The sequence below is a fragment of the Antechinus flavipes genome, chromosome 6 (assembly GCF_016432865.1).
Source record: "Antechinus flavipes isolate AdamAnt ecotype Samford, QLD, Australia chromosome 6, AdamAnt_v2, whole genome shotgun sequence".
NCBI classification, from domain to species: domain Eukaryota; kingdom Metazoa; phylum Chordata; class Mammalia; order Dasyuromorphia; family Dasyuridae; genus Antechinus; species Antechinus flavipes.
Genome location: NC_067403.1, coordinates 108,079,264 through 108,092,264, shown reverse-complemented (window position 1 = coordinate 108,092,264; position 13,001 = coordinate 108,079,264). Strand labels below are relative to the sequence as shown.

Below are 13,001 nucleotides of genomic sequence, written 5' to 3'. Positions count from 1 at the left end.
TGTGTATTGTGTTCTAATCTTACAATCATGTGCAAATGTGGTTCTAAATAAAAGCAGGAAAAATGACTTTTCTCATTAATAATATGCAAATGAATGCATTGGAAATGTGTTAATTATTAGTCTACTAATTCATGCCCTACATTGCTCACTTTGTACTTCTAAGATTTAATAGTGGAATATTAGACTTTTTAAGTCTCAAGTTATTAACATTTCATTATGTTTTTGAAATGTCTTATGTTAACTAGTATTCTATGAAATATTGATCTGATTATAAATTATAAATCTGCTCATAATTTTTAAGCTAATGAGCCTTGTCATTTATTTCTATTTTCACAACCATACTGCAGGGCTCCCTGTTATTAACTAAAATAATGGTTGTTCCTGTGCTAACCAAATGTGTACTTTCAATATTGATTTTCCACATGGACTAATCTGAGAGAAAAGCTTGTTTGATTTAGAAGTTTTCACCTAGAGGGAAGGCAGCAAAATTTCAGTCTGGGGAATCATATTAACTCTTTCTGACCTTGCTTTCCTGCTACTTGAATTATCAAAAAATAAAAATAAAAAAGACTAGTTCACCACTTTCTAATATACTGAGTAGACTCTGGGAGAGAGGCTTATCATTTACATCTAGGCAAGATTCAATTATGTATTTGAAGCCCATGTTGTATTTAGTATTGGAGTTTTTTTGCGATTATTCTAAATTTTTGCCTTTTCTTATAGGCATTACACACATATTGTATAACAAAAATAACTGTTGTACATAAATAAATGAGACTTCTGAATACATTTGAGTAAAGAAATGTCAGATATTTATTTACTGACTGTTTAATATGTGCACAAGTACTTTGGTGAGATACTAATACTTTATGGTTCTCACTTCAAAGAACTTGCAATCTGGTTGAGGAGAGAGAAAACTAACATTACTGAAGAGTGGTGGAATATACAGAATAAAATGCAATCAGGAGCTGAATTAAGCACCATAGACCATAAATGCTATAGGAATTCAGGGAATGATAGAACAATGAGGATTTTAAGAAGTGGGAAAAACTTCATAGAGACTCAAAGGGATAAAGGAAAAATAAGATTTGGGTAGACTGAAAAGACAAAGTTCAAAATGGTAGAGGTAGGAGACCTTAGTGAAGACATAGATATGGTAAATAGAATCTCCTGGTTTAGGATTTTAAATATTTTATGTATTTTATATATTTAGAAAATATACTTATATGTATTTATATGTTTATATATAATTCATGTATACTGTATATGTTTATAAAATACACATTTTGTATATTTATAAAATTTGAGGATGATATAAAGCTGGGAAGAAAACATTTTAGATGACAGAATACAAATTCAGCAAGATCTTGTCAGGCTACAGTAATAGCAATGATAGCTGGCATTTAAATATAACTTCAAGGTTTGCAAAGAGATTTACATGTTATTTTATTTCAGCTGGAAGAAGTCAGAGGAAATTTAGTCTGAAACTAAGAAGTAAAATTTAGTAGAGAAAACTGTAATATCCTTCACTTTAGCTAAAATGAATGATTATCCGATCAACAGATAGGTAAAGGCATGTAAGGGGGGAAAAAAGTTGATTCTGAGATCAGTCTAACTCATTATGGTTACCTCTCTGCCAAAATAGTCATTGTGGTCCAATGTCCAGATTTATTTTATACTGTTCTTCTCAGACTATACCTGGATCATTGTATTTAGCTCTGAGTATAACATTTTAAGAGCATTAACAATCTACAGCACACCCAGATGACATTAACAAGGATGGTGAGGAGTAGTGATAGTTATATCATAGGATCATATGTTTGAGCTAGGAAGGACTTTCAAGACCCATATTACTGATGAGAAAACTGAGGAAGTAAAAAGTTAATTGACTTGTCCAGGATCACAAGGTCTGAAGCAGGCTTTGGTTTCATGACTTTCTGAGTCTTAGCCCAGGAATACATTTAATGTGCCACTTGGTCACATCTTATGAGAAGCAGAGAATGTTCAGTGTGGAAAAGGGAAGAGGGGAGGAAGTTTTAGTGTAGATAAAATAGTTGTCTTGAAATATGTTGAGAGCTATTGTGGAGAAATACAATTCTTTGTTCTAAAGTTTAAGAAAGTAGATCTGGGCCCCATATATGGACATTTCAAGGAGGGAGATTTTAGTTCAAAATGAGGTAGAAGTGCAGAGCAAGCAAGATTGTCCCAAGACGAAATAGCTTAGAAATTAGACATTAAATTCCCATCAGTGGAAGTGTTTGAAAAGAAATCAGATTACCACTTGTTACAAATGCTGTTACAAATACAAATGTTCTTAGTATTGGGAAACCAGACACTGTTAAATGGCTAAAGGCAAAAGGGTTCAACTTATTGAGGTAAAACTGAGCAAGAACAGATTTTTGTCCAATGCTATATAGTACTGTTCAACTCCTCCTAAGTCACTGATTATTAAAATCCTCTTCCAACCCCTAATCTTGCATAGTAACAAACATGATAACATTCCAGAGATTGTTAGTTATCCCACACTAGGACAATATGGCAATGAAAGATAAAGCCTGGAAAAAAGCAAACTGGAAGAAAACATATCTGCTGCTAAGGAAAGTTGGCCTTTCTGAGAATAACTGTCATAAACTATATTAAAATAATAACTAGCATTCATAGAGCATAGTCCTGTTTTATATGATGCTTTTTAGATATTATCTTACTGGAACTTATAACAACCCTGCAAGATGAAGGTGATATGATTATTTGCACTTTATATTTAGATGAAGAAATTGAAGCTGAGAAAGGCTTCATAAACCAGAGATTTTTTCACTTGATCCTGAAGGCAATTAGGAGTCACTGAAATTTATTGAATAAAAGGATGACACCATCAGATGTACATTTTAGGAAGATCCTTTTGACAGTTGAGTGGAAGATAAGAATTGAATGAGGAGTGAATTTAGGCTAGCTTCATGTTTTTGTTGTTCACTCATTTCACATATACCAGACTTTCATGACTCATTTGGAGTTTCTTGGCAAAAATACTGGAGGGGCTTGCTACTTCCTCCTCTACCTCACTTTATAAATGAAGAAACTGAGGCATTAAATAAGTTTCAGTGACTTTCTCCAGATCCAGCATTCTGTGCACTATGGCATCAACAAGCTTCCCAAAACTTAATGTAATATTTCATAAAAAATATGTTGTTTTGGGAATCTGCAGATTGGGACAGGGAATTTTTAGTGAGATAGAGAGATGGCACATGGAAGGGTTGAATAAGATGATTCCTGATTTGGTTTTAGAGGAGACAGTATCAGAAAAAAATAATGAGATTAATTTATGTTTCTCTTTCTTCTTGGGCATCTTTGTTATTGTGACCTATTCTTTGATTACTTCTAGCATAATTAAGACTGCTGGGGCTGGCTAAGATTGGTAGTAAAGAATATGGTCTGACTATCAGAGCTTAATCCTCTCAATCTACCTTAGTGCTCCAGCAACACTGTGGGTCAGTCATGCTCAGGTCATTACAGATTTTAACCTTTAAGTAACTTTTAATTTTAAATTGAATCAAGATTATATGATTCTTTCTGAAAGCTCTGAATGTATTATACTAATATAATCAACTAAAAGGTAGAGTGTTATTGATAAGAGGAGATTCTGAGAGTCAAAGGTCCTCCTTATGACACTTAAATCTGTGTGCTCCCAGACAGTTTTCTAAAATTATAATTTTCAGAGTACATACAGTTTCACATTAGTAAACGGAGCTTCTTCACTGGGAGCTCCCTACTCTGATGAGATCACATCTGGAAAAAAATAAATATAACAAAATAACTGAAAAATGAAAAATTCAGTCTTACCTCCAGATTTTGTCTGCCAGACAGAATCATAGGATCAAAAAGTTAAATGTGAAAAAAATCATCTATAGTAAATTTAATTGTTTCTTTCCCCAGCACCCTCCAGAATCAATTGACTATTTGATTATCATCTATGCACAGCTATAGTCCAACCAAAAATTACCTTTGACAGACTGTCAATGTTACTGGTTCAGATTCAATTTGATAAAGCAATTTGGAATCTACAGTTAATACATCTTTCATCTTATACTCCATTGGTTTGTAAATACACTTAGTTCTTAGAAGCAAGAGAAAAAGAGGAGAATGAGAGGTTATGATTAAAAATAAGCTTTGGGGAGAACCATGATGAAAGCAGGGGAGAGAGAAGGGGAGAGAGAAGGAGAGAAGAAAGGGAAAGGTAAGGGGAGGGAGAAAGTCAATTATAACTGTATGTGTATCCAGTCTCACACTTAATAGACTTTGAAGTGCTATTAACATTGATAGAGTACTAAGAGATGTCAGTGAGATTCATAGATTGGGTCTAACAGGGAAGAAAAAAGCTGACACTATCTGAATTTGCTTTCCAATTTCATCAAGGTGAAAGTTAAGTGTAGAGAAACAAAAGTCATTCAAAGTAGAGTATAGCATGTCTTCAAATATTTAAGCTATGAATTATGCCATCCTAGAACCATAAAATATAGAGCTGAAAAGGGCCACAGAGATCATATAATTCATCCATCTCATTTTAAAGATGAGAAAAATGAGATCCAGTTATTAAGTGACTTGTCCAAGGTCAGTCATACAATTAATTAATGGCAGAGTACAAATTTTAGAAAGTCACGATTCTTCTTCCCAGTCCAATACTGCTTATATTATACCACAATGCTTGTACATTAATTGCATTACATTTCTTACTAATAAAATAATATTTTTATTTAAAAAGAATCATTTTGATATAGAATATCCATGAGTATACTGAGAAATATTTAGCAACTGATTCTCTGGGAGAAAATGTATGCATGGCACACTTTTAAGATTGCTCTTCATTAATATTTTCTCCATGATTTTTAAGTCTAAATTATCAACAAAATAATAACTCAAGCTCTGATTTTCAATGTTGACCAAGATGTATATTCTTACAATGAAAATGTAATAATCATCTCAAGAACTGTTAGGATCTGGTTCCAGCACACCACTGTATTCATAGGCAGTTTGACACATTAGAGTTGTTGGCTTAGAATCATCAAGACCCATGTTCAAATCCCACTTCTGAAAGTTCCTTACTTGTCCTTAGGGCAAGTCACTCCATCTTTTCATAGGTGGTTGTAATTTACAGTATTAGAGAGATCATGAGACCAGGAGTTCTCATACTGAGAAGCTCATAGAATCATCAAAATGTTTTACTACTGTTAAGAAAAATAAAAAACAACCACAGATAAGCCCCATTAGGAAAATAGATAAGGAAGACAATATAGAGAAAGAAATGAACTTAGCAACCTGACATCCCATAAACCTAGACTCCAGATCCTGGGGGAAAAGGATACATACTATTTGATAATAACTTCTAATAAAACTAAAACAAATACTGAACCAATACCTCAAAGAGATCAAACAAAGGTAGAAAAAAATCCATATAAACAAAAATATTTCTGACAGCTATTATTGGACTGGGAAATAACTATAAAAGAAAGGAGTGCTGTTTAGGGGATGGCTGAACAAACAGTGGCATATGAGTACAATGGAATATTATCATACCATAAGGATTAATAAAAAAAAAAAAAAGATGGGTTCAAAGAAACTTGGGAAAACTTGTAGGAACTGCTAAAAAGAAGGAAGTGAGTAGAACCAGCAGAACAATTTATGCTGTTAAAGACAAACAAGTATTGAAACACTTAAGGTCTTTGCTAAATAAGATGATTGACCATGATTATAAAGGATGAAGAGTTGTTTCCCACCTCCTGACAAAAAAGTGTTGGACGAGAAATGCAGAAGGAGAGATACATTTTTGGAAAGGGACACTGTAGAAATTTGTTTTACTTGACTTTGTTACATGAATTTTGTTTTTCTCTTAAATTTTTTAGTGGGAAGAAAGTGGAGAAAGAAAGAAAAGAGATTTTAATTTTAAAAATAATTTTAAAAGAATTCACAGATCCTTCAAGTGTATGTATATTTGATTCATAATTATTATGAAAGAAACATCTGCAGTTTCAAACTATTCCTATAAACCTGAAATGGAATACATCTGCTATAACTACCAGAGATGAAGCCCATGCTCTGAGTCATCTCTTGCATAGTGTTCTCAAAGTACCTTTTTCCCATTGACTATTCCAATGTAATTTTTGTACTTTAACACAAATTTAAAAAAAAAAAAACTTCATTTATCTTTGCTCTGATCTGATGAGGACATTTTTGATCAGCATCAAGTCTTGAAAAATGCATGAAAGAAATAGAAGATAGCAAATATTTCTCTAGAAATGTTGCAAAATGTAAAAGCTTTTTTCTGGATCACTCATTACAGGATGTCCAATTTCGTTTTGTAATAAAAAGTGTTTTTCAAACCACATGAAAGAGAGAGAGAATTTTGTTAAGGAAAAGGTTAACTTGAAAGCAAAATCGTATACCTCCACCATAAATCAAGCAAGGAATAGAATTATTCTACAACTCAAAGAGGTAGCATAATATAATGGACAAAGTGCAAGATACAGTGTAGATCTCACTTGCCATGTACAGAGTGTGACTCAAAGCAAATTATTCATCCTCTGATTTTCTAGTCTAAGACAAGAAATTATAAATGGGCTGTAATCTGCATGAGTGGATGACAAAATTATAAGTCCTTGATGTAGGGCCAGTAGCTGGATAGGAAACAAGTCCATAATAATCATGGACCATTCTATATATTATTAATTAATCTCAACAGAAATTAATAGAAAAAGAAATTAAATCCAATTATAGAACATGTAAAATATACTTGAGAGTTTATCAAGATACACATCAGAACAACTGCTGGTTGTGTGGTAATATAATCACAATGCATTCTTTACAGTAAAACAGACCATTTTTAAATAGAGAAATCAGATTGTTCAACTTGCCTCCAGAGGACAAAACTAATAATAATGGGTTTTGACTGTTACTCCTAATTTTCAGTTGTACTTAAAAAGAAATTTAACAATTAGATCTATTCAAAAGTGCAATGAAATATTTTAGAGAATAGTCCCCACCCCATCCAGTTTGGGGGTTTTTGAACAAAAGTCTTTGAAATGACATCCAGTAAACTAAACTCTCAGATTGTTCAACGCTACCTGGTTTTAACTCCATTGAACAAGATACCTTCACAATGAGTAGTTCCTGAGATCTTATTCCTCTTCCCCCACTCCTGTTTTCTGTCTTCTTTCCCCTTTAGACTGTGAGTTCATTGAGGGCAGGAATTATCTTTTTTTAAGTTAGATATCTGGACTATTCCAGATGTTTGATATATGTTTATTAAATTGGTCTCTAAAGATATCAATGTATATACATTTCTTTTCTGGTATGGATTTGATTATATGGTTCAACTCTGAAATTCCATGATTCTCCAAATAGTTGCCAAATTGTATTTTTTAATATAAGCTGTAGAAAAACTTTAGATACAAAGATACATGGACATTTTTACATTATGTATTGTAGTGAAAGCTACACCAGATTTAAAATAAAAAAGGAGGGTTAAATTCTTATTCTGCCATTTAATTATCTCTGACTGGGACAGAAGCACAGCCTCTCTGAAGGAATAACTTTCACATTTTTCAAATGGGGTTTGGAGAAAGGGAAAGAGTCTTAACCCCCAACGTTCTTTCCAACTCTGAACCTCATGATCCCATGATTTAATCTGTCTAGATAGCTTATGTAAGAAGTGCTCTAGCATAAACGAACAGGAGTTTGAAGATTAAGAATCTAAATGTATCTTATGTTCTTGCCAAAATATTTTAGCTTTTCCAAAATCAATTAGTCACCACTATTGGCTAGGACTAAATTCACAAAGGACAATAAAGCATTAATGAGGAGGAAAGTCATTATAAAATTCAACTTCTTTCAAGAATTTAAGTATGTGATTAAGCTTTATATTTGTTTGTAATTACCAATATTCTTCTGTATCCCCAAAAGTGTTTTATACAATGTTTTGTGCATCATGGGAGCTGTAATTGTTGCTTTGCTTTATCTGCCTGTACTGAGCTTCCAGAAAATCCTTTCTCCAATTCATTCTCATGTTATGAGGCCCTGGGGTTCCACTCAATGATATGCTCCTCAAGTTATATTACTGAGGTCAGACTATGCATCAGTCATCTCAAGATCTATCATATTAAATGGGGAGTGACTCATCACCAGAAGACTAGTCACCAGGTACTGAGTCATTTTGACAGCACAAACACATGAAGCCATCTACAAAAGATGATGATGTTGTAATCTATGTCTGTTGCGTGGAGTCATAAGATATTGTGTAACGAGAGCTGGATTTGGAGTGAGAGAACCTGGGTTCCAATCCTCATTCTGCCATTTAATATCTGTGTGATACTGGACAAGAAACTCATTTTCTTCTTCATAAAAGTTTAAATTTTAACAAATATTTATCAAGCAAGTATTATATGCCAGACAAATATGAGATATATAAAGATACACACACAGAGAAGGAGAGAGCCACAGAGAAAGAAACAGAGAGAGAGAATGCATGCTAAAGTCTTTACAAATACCTCAGTTTATTTTCACAATAATTGTAGGAGGCAGGTACTGTTGTTATTTTAATTTTATTCTTAAGCACAATGAGACAGAAACTAAATGACTTGCTTAGTAGTCACAAAGGCAGTAAGTAAATGGAGTTGAATTTGAATGCAGGTCTCCATGATTCAGAATCCAGTTCTCTGTCTGTTGTGCTACTTAGTTACCCTTACAGTAAGAATTGTATTACACAATCTTCAAGACTACTTCTGTAATGCCGGAGAAACTGAGGCAGGAGAGAGATTAGAGAGTTTTAAATATTTTATTAATGGGAGAGTAAGATTGACTAGACAAGACTCTCATTTGGAATTATCCAGTCAGACAGAGATAAGTATACTGGGACCAACGAATTCATGTTGGTCCCAGGGCTGGAGGAGACCAGCATACAACTGCCAGCCGCCATACTCCAGCAATGAATGGAGGAACCCCAACTTCTTAAATACCTTTTTGGAGACAAAGAAGAGAAAGGGAGGGAAAGTTTTTATCAGGGAGGGGAAGCCATAAAACCCTAAAAAAATCTGGATACAAAGAAGTAAAGATATCATTTGTTATCTTGGAATATTTTAAAGGGATATTGTAAATCCTTGAGGATACAAAACAGTCAGGAATCTACTCTTTTATCTTGCTAATTTATAACCCGAGAGCGAATAATCCTTAGTTTTACTTGGTCAGAGACAGAACAGTTAAGGAAACTGAGACAGGGAAACTGAGTCAGGACAGTAAAGAGAACTGTGGCATAACACTTCCAGTTCTAGTCTATGATCTTGAGACATCCAAAATGAAGCTATGAAAAGTTAAGAAAGCAAAACATTAGCTTAGTGTCTCCACAGAATAAATCTAGCTTAGAAAGTATATGTAAGGTCTTTAATATTCTGTGGCTCCCTCTGATGCAATGCCAAATCACTACAGGCAGATTGCTCCTTCAAGAGTAGGTAATTTTAATGCAAATGGAGACTCCCAAATGACTTGAAATACAACTTTCAACTGGTTTGAAGGATAGTTTCTTTTTACACTGCTCAGGGGTCATTGACAATTTCAAATCACTTTGCAATGAACCAGATATCTCTTGGTAGACCTACTGGAGTAAGTAACATTTCCACTCAGAACAGACAATACCATTTAGGTAGACACTCAAGTGTAGTAAAATCCACACAAATACCTTGTAAGCTATTTTTTTCCCAAAGAGTATTGATGTTCATACAGGTCCTGAATTAAGTTTTTAATTAAATTACAAGTATAGTTTGACTAACATACATTAATGACTTTCAGGAATAAATGATCATTGGAGTTAGAGAATTCATTTAAAAGGAGTGGTATTTATTTTGAATCACAAATATTTAGGGATTGTTATTGATTGTTATAATGTATAAAGCTATCAATAAACGATCTTTCTCTAAGTTTGTTACTATAATCTACCTATCTGTAGATCATTTTCTCTCACTGTTCAGTGACATCAATAACTATGTTACAATTTATCTCTTTAATTCCACCCTTGTCTTCATACTTGAAAACCAATAGGCTCTGTATTCTATCGTCACCTTCCTAATTTTTAGTCTTAATTCCTTTGTTGAACAATTATTTAATAAATTTACTCAATCATCCATCTCCTAACTTCTAAACACGGGTGTCCCTGATATTCTTTCCTGCACTTTTTAATCTTTTTTCTCTACGTTATCTTGATGATTTTATCTTATTCTCTGAGTTCAATTATTGTATAAAAAACTTCCAAATATCCTCTAATCTCTCCCCAAAATTCTAATTCTATATCACCAACTGCCTTTTAGATATTCTATCACTAGCAACCAAACTCTTAAATTAGCATGTCTAAAATCAAACTCATTGAAGCAAAATTGCCCACTATCACCATTATTATTCAATATTGTATTAGAAACACTAGCCTCTGCAATAAGAGTCCAGAAAAAGATTAAAGGAATTAGAGTAGGCAATGAGGAAACCAAACTATCACTCTTTGCAGATGATATGATGGTATACCTAGAAAACCCCAGAGATTCTACTAAAAAGTTATTAGAAATAATTCATAATTTTAGCAAAGTAGCAGGATACAAAATAAATCCCCATAAATCCTCAGCATTCTTATACACCACCAACAAAATCCAAGAGCAAGAGATACAAAGAGAAATTCCATTCAAAATAACTGTTGATAGCATAAAATATTTGGGAATCTACCTACCAAAGGAAAGTCAGGAATTATTTGAGCAAAATTATAAAAAAGTCTCCACACAAATAAAGTCAGACTTAAATAATTGGAAAAATATTAAGTGCTCTTGGATCGGCCGAGCGAACATAATAAAGATGACAATACTCCCTAAACTAATCTATTTATTTAGTGCTATACCAATCAGACTTCCAAGAAAATATTTTAATGATTTAGGAAAAATAACAACAAAATTCACATGGAACAATAAAAAGTCGAGAATCTCAAGGGAATTAATGAAAAAAAAAAATCAAATGAAGGTGGTCTAGCTGTACCTGATCTAAAATTATATTATAAAGCAGCAGTCACCAAAACCATTTGGTATTGGCTAAGAAATAGATTAGTTGATCAGTGGAAAAGGTTAGGTTCACAAGACAGAATAGTCAACTATAGCAATCTAGTGTTTGACAAACCCAAAGATTCTAAATTTTGGAATAAGATTTCATTATTTGATAAAAACTGCTGGGATAACTGGAAATTAGTATGGCAGAAATTAGGCAAGGACCCACACTTACCACCACATACCAAGATAAGATCAAAATGGGTCCATGACCTAGGCATAAAGAACGAGATTATAAATAAATTAGAGAAACATAGGATAGCTTATCTCTCAGACTTGTGGAGGAGAAAGAAATTTGTGACCAAAGATGAACTAGAGACCATTACCGATCACAAAATAGAAAATTTTGATTATATCAAATTAAAAAGCCTTTGTACAAACAGAACGAATGCAAACAAGATTAGTAGGGAAGCAACAAACTGGGAAAACATCTTTACAATTAAAGGTTCTGATAAAGGCCTCATTTCCAAAATATATAGAGAACTGACTCAAATTTATAAGAAATCAAGCCATTCTCCAATTGATAAATGGTCAAAGGATATGAACAGACAATTTTCAGATGAAGAAATTGAAACTATTACCACTCACATGAAAGAGTGTTCCAAATCACTATTGATCAGAGAAATGCAAATTAAGACAACTCTGAGATATCACTACACACCTGTCAGACTGGCTAAGATGACAGGAAAAAATAATAATGAATGTTGGAGGGGATGCGGGAAAACGGGGACACTGATGCATTGTTGGTGGAGTTGTGAACAAATCCAGCCATTCTGGAGAGCAATCTGGAATTATGCCCAAAAAGTTATCAAACTGTGCATACCCTTTGATCCAGCAGTGTTTCTATTGGGCTTATACCCCAAAGAGAGACTAAAAAAGGGAAAGGGACCTGTATGTGCCAAAATGTTTGTAGCAGCCCTGTTTGTAGTGGCTAGAAACTGGAAAATGAATGGATGCCCATCAATTGGAGAATGGCTGGGTAAATTGTGGTATATGAATGTTATGGAATATTATTGCTCTGTAAGGAATGACCAGCAGGATGAATACAGAGAGGCTTGGAGAACCTACATGGACTGATGCTAAGTGAGATGAGCAGAACCAGGAGATCATTATACACTTCGACAACGATATTGTATGAGGATGTATTCTGATGGAAGTGGATTTCTATGACAAAGAGACTTAACTGAGTTTCAATGGATAAATTATGGACAGAAACAGCTACACCCAAAGAAGGAACACTGGGAAATGAATGTGAACTATTTGCATTTTTGATTTTCTTCCCGAGTTATTTTTACCTTCTGAATCTAATTCTCCCTGTGCAGCAGGAGAACTGTTCGGTTCTACAAATATGTATTGTATCTAGGATATACTGCAACATATTTAACATATATAGGACTGCTTGCCATCTTGGGGGGGTGGGGGGTGGAGGGAGGGAGGGGAAAAAACGAAACATAAGCGAGTGCAAGGGATAATGTTGTAAAAAATTATCCTGGCATGGATTCTGTCAATACAAAGTTATTATTAAATAAAATAAAATTTAAAAAAAAATCAAACTCATTATTTCCTTTCCCTTATTCTGCCCCTTTTATAAACAGGCCTGTTTCTCTATAAGATAGTATGATCCTTCTAGTCATGTTATCCTTTCTCTTTTCTCTCATATAATAGGATTTTTTTTTATTCAACCTACCTCTCCACCACATTTGCACCCAAAACCTTCTCTCTATTTATACAGTCTTATTTCAGGCCTTCACTTCCTCTCCCCTGGACAATTGAAATAGGAAACTAATTTGATTTCCCTATGTTTGATCTATTTCCTTTGATATCCATCCTCCATAAAAATGTCACAACTCTTCTAAAAAGCCTAATACTTTTAGGTTAATATATAAC

The 13,001-nt window shown here is 33.6% G+C and overlaps 1 protein-coding gene across 1 annotated transcript in view; it reads left to right on the top strand.

Moving 5' to 3' along the window:
• Positions 1-13,001, top strand: part of GLRA3 (glycine receptor alpha 3) — a 229,159-nt gene that overhangs the window by 192,713 nt on the left and 23,445 nt on the right. The window lies entirely within an intron of this gene.